General features: G+C 41.7%; 1 non-coding gene across 1 annotated transcript; it reads left to right on the top strand.

The window, feature by feature from the left end:
• Positions 1 to 11744: 11744 nt before the first annotated feature.
• Positions 11745 to 11819, top strand: TRNAP-UGG (transfer RNA proline (anticodon UGG)). Its single transcript has one exon. It is a non-coding gene; the product is annotated as a tRNA-Pro (tRNA).
• Positions 11820 to 12602: the final 783 nt, after the last annotated feature.

Below are 12602 nucleotides of genomic sequence, written 5' to 3'. Positions count from 1 at the left end.
ATAACTTTTCGGATTGGTTCCGAAATTTAAGGATAGTTCTAAAACAAGAAAAATTATATCATGTTTTGGAAACACCTATCCCCGAAGAACCGGAAGAGGGTAGTGAGGTCGAATATATGAATTGGGTCAAACTCACGGAAGATTCCATTCAAGTGTCATGCCTCATGTTGGCGACTATGGTTCCCGAAATCCAAAAGGATTTCGAAAACCATAATGCGTACGACATGATTACTCAACTTAAGGAAATGTTCCTTAAGCAATCGAGGGTTGAAAGGTTCGAAACGGTTCGAGCCTTGCATGCATGTAGAATGGATGATAATCAACCAGTTTCAACTTATGTACTTAAGATGAAAAGTTACATTGATCGCCTCGCCAAGCTCAATTGTCCCATCTCAAAAGAGTTAGCAACGGATTTGATCCTTAACTCTTTGTCGAAAAGGTTCGACACTTTCGTATTAAATTATAACATGAACGGGTGGGACAAAACCATTGGAGAACTTCACTCAATGCTTAAAACAGCCGAGGCGAGCATGGGCAAAAGGGTTTTACCCATGTTTGCGATCAATGAAGGTAGATCCAAGAATCGATCTCAACCCAATCTTAAGGCTAAGGTAGCCAAAAGAAAGGGTCCTCCTATGCATCTTAAGGGTAAGGGCAAATCACCGGTTATGGCAAAGAAACAAAAGGTTATGGAACCGAGGGGTCATAAGGATGATCCTTGTTTTGGTTGTGGGGAGACCGGACACTGGAAACGCAATTGCCCGGTCTACCTAAAAGAGCTAAAAGACAAGAGGAATGCGGCGCATACCTCGGGTAATGTCTTTATGATTAATGTTGAGCTAAATCTTATTTCTTCTAACACATGGGTATTGGATACCGGATGTGGAACTCATATTTGCAATTGGTTGCAGGGGTTCAAAAAGAATGAAGACTTAAAGAAGGGCGAAGTGAATCTTTTCATGGGCAACGGTGCAAGGGTGCACGTGGTCGCTAGAGGAGACTTCACTTTATCGCTTCCAAGTGGTTTGGAAGTTGTTTTGAGAAATGTTTTGTATGCTCCTAGTTTGACTAGGAACATTATTTCTGTGCACCTTCTTAGACAATGTAATTTTGACTTTAAATTTGTAAGATCAGAAATGCATGTATCATCTAATGGTATCTTTTATTTTAAAGCTGTACCAAACAACGGTATTTATGAATTGGTTCATGATAATACCTTAAATAGCTCATTATATCAAACTTCTACTAAAAGACTCAAAAAGGATTTGAGTGATTCCTACATTTGGCATTGTCGCCTTGGACACATAAACAAGAATCGTATAAATACTCTCCAAAAGAAAGGTCTTTTGAAAACAAACGAGTTAGGTTCGTTTGATGAGTGTGAATCTTGTATTCAAGGCAAGATGACCAAAGAGCCTTTCAAAGGTACAAATGAAAGGGCTAAGGATTTGTTAGGTATAATACATACGGATGTATGCGGACCTTTCAAGCCAACTAGTAGGAATAGTGAAAGGTACTTCATTACCTTTACCGACGATTTTAGTCGATATGGGTATGTTTATCTAATGAAACACAAACATGAAGCCTTTGAAATGTTCAAAGAATTTCAAAATGAAGTACAAAATCAGCTCGACCGAACAATCAAGGTACTCCGCTCCGATAGAGGAGGCGAATACCTAAGTGATGCTTTTCAAAGTCATCTTAGAGATTGTGGAATTATTTCACAGCTCACTCCTCCTGGAACTCCTCAACATAACGGAGTATCCGAGAGGAGGAATCGAACACTGTTGGACATGGTTCGATCAATGATGGCACGAAGCTCACTACCGCCATCATTTTGGGGATATGCGCTACTTACAGCGGCTCGTATTTTGAATATGGCCCCGACCAAAAAGGTGGATCGAATACCCTATGAAGTGTGGCATGGAAAGGTTCCATCCTTTTCATATTTAAGGGTATGGGGATGCATAGTTTATGTTAAACGTGACACCCCAAATAAGCTTGAGGCTCGATCCATCAGGTGTATCTTCATAGGATACCCAAAGGATGATATAGGATATATATTCTATGATCCTAGTGAACAAAAGGTGTTTGTTTCACGCAAAGGATACTTCTTAGAAACTAGGTTCCTTATGGAAGGACCTAGTGAAAGGAGAGTGGAACTTGAAGAGGTTCAAGAATCACTGGATGATACACAGTTGGTCGATACTAGCTTTCGACACGAGGATGTTGAAGATGATCAAATGGTTGATCATACACACGTTGCTCGCAGATCTAATAGGATTAGTCGACCTCCCAAGAAATATGGATTTCTTGTTGATGATTGTTACTTGGTCGATTCGGATGAACCGATCTCCTACAAAGATGCTATGTCACAACCTGATTGTGACAAGTGGCTTGAAGCCATGAGCGCCGAGATGCAATCCATGCACGATAACCAAGTTTGGGAATTGGTTGATCGTCCACTTAACTCCAAACTGGTTGGATGTAAGTGGGTCTTCAAAAGGAAGACCGATATGCATGGAAATTTAGATACTTACAAAGCACGACTTGTAGCAAAAGGTTTCACGCAAACTCAAGGGATTGATTATGATGAAACCTTCTCGCCGGTCGCGATGCTTAAGTCGATCAGGATATTATTTGCCATTGCAGCTCATTTTGATTATGAGATATGGCAAATGGATGTCAAGACCGCTTTTCTTAATGGATATCTTGAGGAAGATGTCCATATGGTTCAGCCTGAAGGTTTTGTCGATCCATCTAATCCTGATAAAGTTTGTAAGTTAAGGAAATCAATCTACGGGTTGAAACAAGCATCACGGATGTGGAATCATCGTTTTAATGAAGAAATCAAAGCGTTTGGTTTCGTCCAAAACGGTGATGAGGCATGTGTGTATAAATGGGCTAGTGGGAGTATAATCATGTTCCTTATTTTGTATGTCGATGATATACTTTTATTTGGAAATGATATACCAAGTATGGAAAACGTTAAAGCGTGGTTAAGTAGTCGTTTCTCAATTAAGGATCTTGGAGAAGCGACATATATCTTGGGAATAAAGGTCTATAGGGATAGACAAAGGAAATTGATCGGACTCAATCAAAGTGCGTACATTGATAAAATCCTGAAAAGGTTCAGGATGGAAAACTCTAAGAAAGGTTTGGTACCTATTCCTAGAGGAACCGTGTTAAGCTCATCCCAAAGTCCTAGCTCTAAGGAAGAGCAGGATAGGATGAAGCATGTTCCTTATGCTTCGGCAATAGGATCTATTATGTATACCAGACCGGACGTCTCGTATGCTTTAAGCATAACGAGTAGATACCAGCACAACCCAGGTGACAGTCATTGGATGGCTGTCAAGAATATATTAAAATATCTTAGAAGGTCTAAGGATATGTTTTTAATATATGGGTCTGGTGAGGAGGAACTCGTCGTAAAGGGTTACGTGGATGCGAGTTTCCAAACTGACCGAGATGATTCTCGGTCACAGTCGGGATATGTCTTCATTTTGAATGGAGGCGCTGTCTCTTGGAAGAGTTCGAAGCAGGATGTTGTCGCGTTATCCACTACAGAATCTGAGTACATCGCCGCTTCAATGGCAGCCCAAGAGGCTGCATGGATGAAAAAGTTCATCATGGATCTAGGGATTATCTCTTCCATTCAGGAGCCCCTAGAGATATTCTGTGACAATGAGGGTGCTATTGCACAGATCAAGGAGCCTCGTGCTCATCAGAAAACGAGGCACATTGAGCGCAGATTCAACTACATAAGGGATGAAGTTGAAAAGAGAAAGATATGTATTCATAAAGTTCATACCGATCAAAATATTGCGGACCCACTCACGAAGCTCCTCGATAGGCCAAAGCATGAGGGTCATGTTTGTGCATTAGGACTTCGGTATTCTAGTGAGTGGATTTAATCTGTGTTTAGTGTTTATATAAGAACGAATGTAATGGGTATCTCATGAAAATTAATTATGTTTTAATTATTCAATGATTTATGTTCTATATTTGCATGTTTAATCCATGAATGACTTATGTTGTTCTAAACGTCCGTAGTCGATTATGCTTGTGGGAACAAGTATGAAGGTAAGACTATTATGAACCCGGATTGGTTGATATTCATGTGATGAATATAGGGCATAGGTTTGCCACCAAGGTTCATAGATATTTGTGGGATACAAATATTGGACATGATCCGCTCTCAAGAATCACTGCATGGAGTTAGTGCAACTGATCATAAGTAATCCTTGAGTAAAGGCGAGTATCATTGTGTCCTTTGACCTGAGATGCATATTGGATCTGGTTTTTCATCAAGTCTGATAACTTGACTCTCTTCTTTGTTTTTCGGTAACACGATGACGTAAAAGAAAGAGCTCAGATATCATACGAGATGTCAACAAGGATGTATGCAGTCAAGATGGGATTTGTTCCTCTTATGTGTTGAGAGTTTAGATGTCTAAGGCCTGTTAAGTTAAATCATTGAGAGAATGATCACTCTGTGTCTTTTCGATTTAACAGGACATCTAGTAACAAAGGGATGTAATGATAAGACTTACCTATATCATATCAAGTATGGACTTGAAGGGGATGATGTTATTGAATGGCACTTAGTCAAACACACTAGGGGTGGTGACCTGTTGTTAGGCGGTATTCACCATTAGCATTAACTTCTTATGAGTCACGTGCAAGTGGGAGATTGTTGGAATACCGTATGCCCGAGACACATAATTAGGTTAATGTGACTAGCCGTGTTTGATCCAAGTCGGGTCATACCCAATAACGAGTTAGACACACACCAATTATGTATTTGTTAAGATAAGATCTATAAGACAAATACAGAACACGACACATTCAGAAATTCGGGTTTCTGAATATTTACTTGAAAGTGTTAAATAAATAAATTGGTTAATTTATTTATTCAAATAATTATTATTGGAATAATTATTTAACTATGTATTCTTTTATAAAATGGTTTATAAAAGATGGGGTGTTTATATATTTTATAAAATATAAAATATAAAATAAATAAAAATATAATAATTGGGGCCGGTTTTAGGGTGGGCCCCACACCCCAATGTCTTGGTCAAATCTTGTCATATATTTGGTATAGGTTAAGTATTGATTACTTGGAAATTACCTAACACCATGGCATTGATTTTGAATGATGATAAAAGGATTATGATCAAGACACTTTAAGAATATACACTTTCAAGAAACCAAAATAGAACCACACAACCTTTCTCTTCTTTCTTCTTGTTTACGGCCAAGGAGAAAAAGAAAGATTCGGGTCTCGGTTATTCGTGTTCAAGCTTCCTAACATAGCTCGGTGTGTGTTGGAGGCTCGGGGTACATTCCGTTTGAGGATTTTCCCTTTGAAGGTCTAGCATCAACATCATCATCTTCTTCAACATTAACTACACTCTTAAAAGGTTAAGGATGTAAGTGTTTATGGCTTTGATAGTTTAGTTTTCCCGCATTACTTGATCCTTGCCTCGGGTTTCTAATATATAGATTATTGGTAATCTTATATCATGAATAAACTAGGTTGTTCATGAACATATATTATATAGACTTGTAATATATAGATATATATATAAACATATGGATACATATGTTTAGTTTGTAAATATCACGCTTCCGCCTTAATTGTGATTAGTTAAATGGTTAACTAAATTTATAAATTCCAAAGAAACCCAACAGATAGGCCAAAGCGTGACTGGCCGAACTCTGGTCCGAAGAATCTCGATAGTAGTTCCATGAACAATCCTTTGCGGGATTGGATTTTTTTCTTTTTGGAAATGCCATAAAGCGCTAACCAAGATCCGTGAGACGAAAACCAAAATAAGAATGAGGAAGAAAAAAGATATCGTGATGTAAGTCTATTATTCCTTGCATCATAGGTGTTGCTGCGTCTTGAGATCCTAATTGCCATGGTTCCGCTGCTCGATTTCACTCTGATACCAGCTTCTGACTCCTTGCCTTTGTATACCTCGCCCTCAGCTAGTTGCCTTCTTAGCCTCAATAGCTAAAGCATCCGGGAACAGCTGAAGAATCTGGAGTTAATGATTCCAGCTGGTAGGAGAGGGTCTTTTATAACTCATCAGGAGTGGATTATGCTACTATTTTCTGTTACTGATAAAACTACCTTTTCAGTTGAATTAAGAGGATATTCCGATACTGCAACTAAAGAAAGAAAAGCTGGTGAATACCTGACCGGTGAAGCCTTTATCCGAGACTTATGCTGCTCCTGCTAAACCATTCGTTTCCTCTTTACTGGGCCTCCCTAGTAAAAGAACCTGTCGGAGGCCTCTTACAGTAAGGAATCAGCTATGGAATCTCCTCTGTAGGGAATCTTTGCTTCCGGGTGCTTGCCAGTTCTGAATGACTTCAGTTAGCTTGCCATGTTCTTACAAGAAAGAATCTCTTCTCCGAATCGAATCTACGCATATCGAATTCAGTAAAGACTTGAATAGATGCCTTCCTTCAAATATAGTTCATCCTGTTGATGGTATTTACTAAACTAAGGCTAGATCCGGACTAATCCTAGCCTATTCTTATGAAGGAAGGTGAGCATGAAGCAACGGCTAGATCCTCACAGTAGGCAGCTTAGCTGTGATTATGAAGTCAGGTGAGAAGCGTTATGCAATAGAGAAGTCAGCTAGTGAACTTAGACAGGTAGTTGATTTCATTAGGGAATTGAATTGCAGGAAGGTCAGCAGGTCAGGTAGTCCTTAGGCCGTTGAGCGAAACTCTTGGCATCCTCCTCCTATGAGGGGATAGGAGTGAAAGAATCATTATAAAACTACGAGGTCGCCCCCACTTATTAGAGCTCTCTTGCTAACCTCTACCACTCTTGTAGATCACTGCGCCTATCTTCGCTTTTCGATCAGCCGTTGCTCCCCGTTCACTTAGCCTACGAACTCCGGCTCACTTCCAGCTTGGATCACTTCTGGCTCGCTTAGCCCTAGCTCGAAACAGCCAACTCACTTCGCCTACGCAACGAAGAGAAGTAGTTTACTTGCTTAGCTCGAACATGCCAACAGCATTCCGTTCACTTACGCAAGATTCACTCGTTTACTTGTTAGCTAGCACTATTCCACATCTTATTTCAGGGAAGCCCACGGAGCGGTTCTGAAAGAACGTAGTGGTGAACGAAGTTGACTTTGACTTATAGCATTTCTCCTTCTCTTAGCTGAAGGCTTATCCATGAATCCGGACTTGAAGAACTTAAGGGCATAGGATTCAATCCAGCCACAGGTTCTCCCTATGGCTACCTTGTTGCGAACGAAAGACCGGATCTCTTTTCTTCCAGCAATCTTCTTTTGATGAGAAAAAAGAAAGAATAGAAAGAACTGGGAGTTGGCGCCTGCATAACTGCTTGCTTGCTTACCAAGCCATCCTGGCAAGCTCCCCCAGTTCGATTATGATTCTTGACTTGACTTATTATAAAAACAACTCACTATCCAAATGAAAGACGATCGATTATCTACCCAAGAAGATAGAGAGTCCCATATACGAGAAAAGGTCACAAATAGAGTTGAACCAAGTAACATTGCAAAGGCATAATGATAGTAGGGTCGGGATATCCCCGCCCTCCGAACCGGATGAGGGTCGCAGTCTTATTTCCTCCAGCTCCCTTGCTATTGTAGCAGCTCCGGCCTTTGCCTCATCTAAGGGGTCGGGGGTGGGGTTTAGAAAGAGTAAAGTTACTAGTTATGCCTGCCCGGGCGCTTGGGAAGCTATGCAAAACCTGAAAAAAGGAATCTGCTTTCCATCTTTGAGCTCAGAGGTTGCTATTCGCCCTTTTTAGCACTAGACTGACATTCTCATTTCGCTTGTTCAGTTCAACGAAAGCCGGTACTAATCAAGCACAGTTTAGCCCTATGATTGAATTGCGATAGTTGGATTCCCTCTTCCTATAGCTATGATTGGCAACCCCTATAAGTCAGTTTTTACTCCGGTCGAGCCTATCTAAAAATCAATATGGTCTAGCTAGTTATCACTTCTCCCCCTATAGTTATAGCAGTACTGGGGAATTCCTCTATCTTCTTTGAATGAGGAGAGAGAGTACTCATTCCTCTCCTTCTGGTCGAGTGGCTTCGCTCCTATAAGCTAGTTCTCACTTCCGAGCTCTAACTCCTTACTTTCTTTCCCACCGTAGAACTCCAATCGAAAGGGGAATCTCCCCTTGGTCCGCTTTCTCTATCTGGGGTTCATTCTGTTCGTACACATCTGATCCTTCTTTTCAGACTCATGAATTATTCGGTCATGCAATACTTATTGAAGACAAAGAACCAAATGCATTTCGACCCCGTCGTAGTTCTCAATCATTTCGTGGAACCGGGCGTGGTTGAACCATCTACCATGGGGGGAGCTCATGCACAGGGAAGAAGCTTAGATAAGAGAATACGTTTCGCTTTTTTTGTCGAAAGCTCGACCTGCGATAAAAAGTTTTTGGCCGAAGACAAAAAGTTGACCCACTTCATTCGCTGGTCGAATCATCCTCGCTTCGCGGGAACAACAAAAACCACCATCTCGCTCTTTCCTTTCTTTGGTGCTACCTTTTTCTTTCCAAGGGACGGGGTTGGGGTGTATAATAACCTTTTTTTTAGTATGCCCGGGAACAACTCCTACGAAAATTCAGGAAAAAATGTTGGAACCTCATGGCTAAGGATAAGGTAATGGAATTGATAGAGAAATTCATAGACCTAGGTGGGATAGGAGACTAGGCTTGTCCCTAGCTTCTGAAACAAGAGAACGGACCGACTCTAACTAATCCACTCCTACTAACATGAAGTGTAAGGGCAGACCTCGTCATACTTTCACTCTACTCTTTCCATTTCAATGCTAGCTCGATTGCAGCTAGATTGCTCAGTAGGGACTACTAATGGACTATCAGAAACGAAAGGTCATAGGGCTCATAGACATTATCTATTTCTTATCTTTCCTTTATGGGGATCATAGATCTCTCTTTTCAAAGTTGGCAAAGTGAGAACGCTGGTTCCGCAATAACCAAGTCAATCCAATCCTCAAGGGGAGAGGGGCCCGTATCCTGGGACTTAACTTAAGGATTTAGGGATCCCTCAAAGGACCGGGTTCAGGCTCAACCAAGTCTTCGTCCACCCTTTCTCGAACCAGATCCATGCCTTGGGGGTCAATGTCCGGGGGTTGCTTTCCCTTAGTAATAGTACTTTTTTGAAATACGAGGCCCAGAACCCTATACGGGGCAGTGAGAGGAGCTGTTTCTTCTATTTATACTTGCCCATCAGGACCCTTGCCCTATGTTAGCCAGTTTCAACTCTGGACCATACCGCAGCAGCGGTTGCCGCTCGATCGAAATGGGTCTAATCCTGATATGGGTATTGGCGCCTTTGATTAAAGAATGTTCTCCGCCTTTTTCCTCCACCTACCGGGCTAGGTAATTGTTGGAATGTGCTTCATTGGAACGTAGCTAATCGTCCTTGCTTTTAGAGAATTGCTGGCTCTGCCTCGGCCTTTCTGCCTATAGTCTAAGGAACCGGTAGCAAGAGAGCTCGTAAGACCAAGGAGTTAGCCACCTTCCGGGTGAGAGGATAGACCCGGAGAAAGAAAGGGATAGAGCTCTGAAATAGTGAACTTAGAGCTGGGGTGGGAACAAAATCTAAGTGTAACAAGAAGGCAGTGATGAAGTTGGTGATTGTAGCCTGTTAGTGTTAGAGATTCAGATAGAGGAATGTAAACTAGCAAACTGCTCTATCAGCGGAAAGAGAGCCAATACATGGCAGGGGGGGAGAAGCTAAGCAGGTTTCTTAGACTGAAGGTTCTTAGTCTAATCAGAAACAGAACCCGTCTGTAACCACAATGACTATATGCTTAACACACCTTCAGATCGAAGAAGTACTTTTTGGAAAGGATTCAGCAGGGTGGAGGAATGGTCAACTCGTCAGACTTATGATCTGCTCTCATTTTGGGGATATATAAAAAATATGCTCTCTATCATCCGCATCCAAATCTTTTTCAAGCTGGGCCCTGATGTTTCAGGGAATGGCGGAATCCGTCTCTAGCAAGTACGCAACTGGCCTTAAATTGTATCGAGCTACAGGCCCTTCTCATAAGATGTTGTAAGCTACGGGCCTTTTTCGATGAAGCTTAAATTAAAGCAGACCTCAGGAGCTAAGAAGGGGGCCAACAAGCCCCTTTGAAGCTAATGCCTTAGAAGCTACAGGACATAGAAGCAGGCCAACAAGTGGATTGAATCTTTTCCAGTCTAGAGACTGGCGGATTACCTTCGAAACAAAGGATTGAAAAATTCCTGCTTATGCGTACCTTCGTTAACTGCAAGGGTTGTCGTAGGCTCACTAAAATCTTTTTGAGTGCATGTTTCTCATCTGATCACCTGCCAGGTTAGCGAATCCCTTCGTTTGAATTCTACGAATTGGCGTGGTGGATTCTCTCTTTGGATTCTCAGAATGTGTGAAAGGAACTCTATTCTTGGCCCTAACGATAAGAGAACGATCAAGCAGAAAGAGCATAAGGAAGGTACAGCCCAACTATGAGGTACATTAGATAAACAACCTTTACTTAACCAACCTATTTTACTGAAGCAACGGCAGGTCATGGAATCTTCTAGAGATTCCCAAAGTTTATTCTTCCTCTCCACGCACAGGCAGATCTTAGGCTTTCTGTTCTTTGGTCATTTCATTATGCCAGCTAATCCAGTTAACTGATGCTTTTTAGTAAGCTAAGCTGTTCACTTCAGTAACGCGTGGGAATCTGCCGAACTTATTACAAGAAAACCCCTTCTTTATGTTTACTTAGGGGGTTCTCCTCCATCGGTCAATGTATTCTTACTTACCGAAAAGAAAGACTAGTTAGGTACCGTAGGTAGAGCATATTCCAACACTTCGGATAACCACTTGACATTGGCACCTTGGCCAGGTAGATCCGTCCCACTCTCCGGACCTCACCTCTGCTTTTTTGGAGTACGGGCTGACTCGGAAGGGCAGATAAAACAGAACCCTAAGCCCTACAGTTCCTTCGTTTACCGCCTAAGATGAATCTATTGCCTCCCCTCCCTCCACGAGTAGATATTTAGTATTGAATAGTGTCAAACCCAATCCCAAGCAATAGTCAAGAAGAAAAACTCAGGACTAGGAAAGAAAGGCAGAGACAGGGAAAGCTAGGGTGATAGTCCTATAGATGAGTAATAGGATAGGGAGCACTCCGCTACACTCATTAAGACAACAACCTCCTAACTACTATGAGTTAAGCAGCTAATGGACAGACCAGACCGCATAAGACTACTGGAATAGAAAAAGAGAAGGGATTCACGGGCAGTGAAGGCAACCAAGGGAGAGGAATCATTCTATTCAATTCCGAAGCCTAGCGTCTCCTGTAAGACTCTATCACCTTCATTCTTTTGTTGAGGTTCTGCTGATCCCAAGTAGTCCATCTCAATCATTGCATATGGCAATATAGAAAGTAAAGAGGAAAAGGCATGACCAGAGGAATTGTGTGAAATAAGTGAATTTATCCAGTTGAGGCATCTTGATTGAGAATAAAGGATTCCCCCCATACAGAAAGAGAGGCCTTCCTGTACGAGTAGTGAAGAACTAAACGATTTTGTTTTGTTGGTTGTTGACCAACGGAAAGAAAGGGATTGGGTCAACTTCATAGGTTCTCGCGTCCCTGTGCCCAAAAGGAAGGGTGAGTTCGGTTTGAGTGTTCATCGATCGGGTGGATCTATATGCTCCGGGGTGGTGAGACGAGGTGTAGCGCAGTCTGGTCAGCGCATCTGTTTTGGGTACAGAGGGCCATAGGTTCGAATCCTGTCACCTTGATGTGAGGCATTCCGTCAGCAAATACTCAAATATGAACATCCATCGACCGTTACCACTTCCTCTTACTCGTGACTCGTATATGTAGCAAGCACACGAGACCTTTACTCAGCAACTTTGCTAGGCAAGCAAATCAACTAAGGCTTTACTTTTCATTGCGTTGGGAGTTACACATTTCATGTCATAACTTGCTAGAGTGAGGAACCGCCGAGCAGCTCTCCCTATGAGTATAGTATAGCTCGAGACATTAAGTGTTTGATTGGGTCACATCTTGTCACAATATGAACTGTGAAGGACATGAAGTAGTGACGCAACTTCTGAGTAACAAAGACTAATGTGAGGCAGTGCCCTTCCACAACTGAGTACCTTGTCGGATATTCTGCTATCAATGAAACCGAAAGAAAGAAAAAAACCCGTGCTTTTCGTATAGATCGAAACTTGTAGCTTGATTCTTTACTCATTCCATACTGGGAAGAATTGCAGGCGATAACACTTCTTCCTTTTTTTTATTTTAACAAAGATATCCGACGATCAAGACAATTCCCGTGAAAGTCTTTCATAGAAGTGAATTCTTATTCTTACGAAGCAAATAGCATTTCCTTTTGATTTGTCCCCTGGACCTAGAATTAGGAGTCGAAGCCATGCATTTAGCCCGATTGCTATTCGCCCTTTTTAGCACTAGACTGACATTCTCATTTCGCTTGTTCAGTTCAACGAAAGCCGGTACTAATCAAGCACAGTTTAGCCCTATACCTAGACATAGAACTCCTAGCTCTGGAGCTGATT

The sequence above is a fragment of the Bidens hawaiensis genome, unplaced genomic scaffold (genome assembly GCF_021521415.1).
Source record: "Bidens hawaiensis isolate Kalapana, Puna unplaced genomic scaffold, B.hawaiensis_p1.1 tig00003244_1, whole genome shotgun sequence".
Lineage (NCBI taxonomy): Eukaryota > Viridiplantae > Streptophyta > Magnoliopsida > Asterales > Asteraceae > Bidens > Bidens hawaiensis.
Note: the sequence above shows the minus strand (reverse complement) of the source record. Positions and strands in the feature narration are given on the sequence as shown.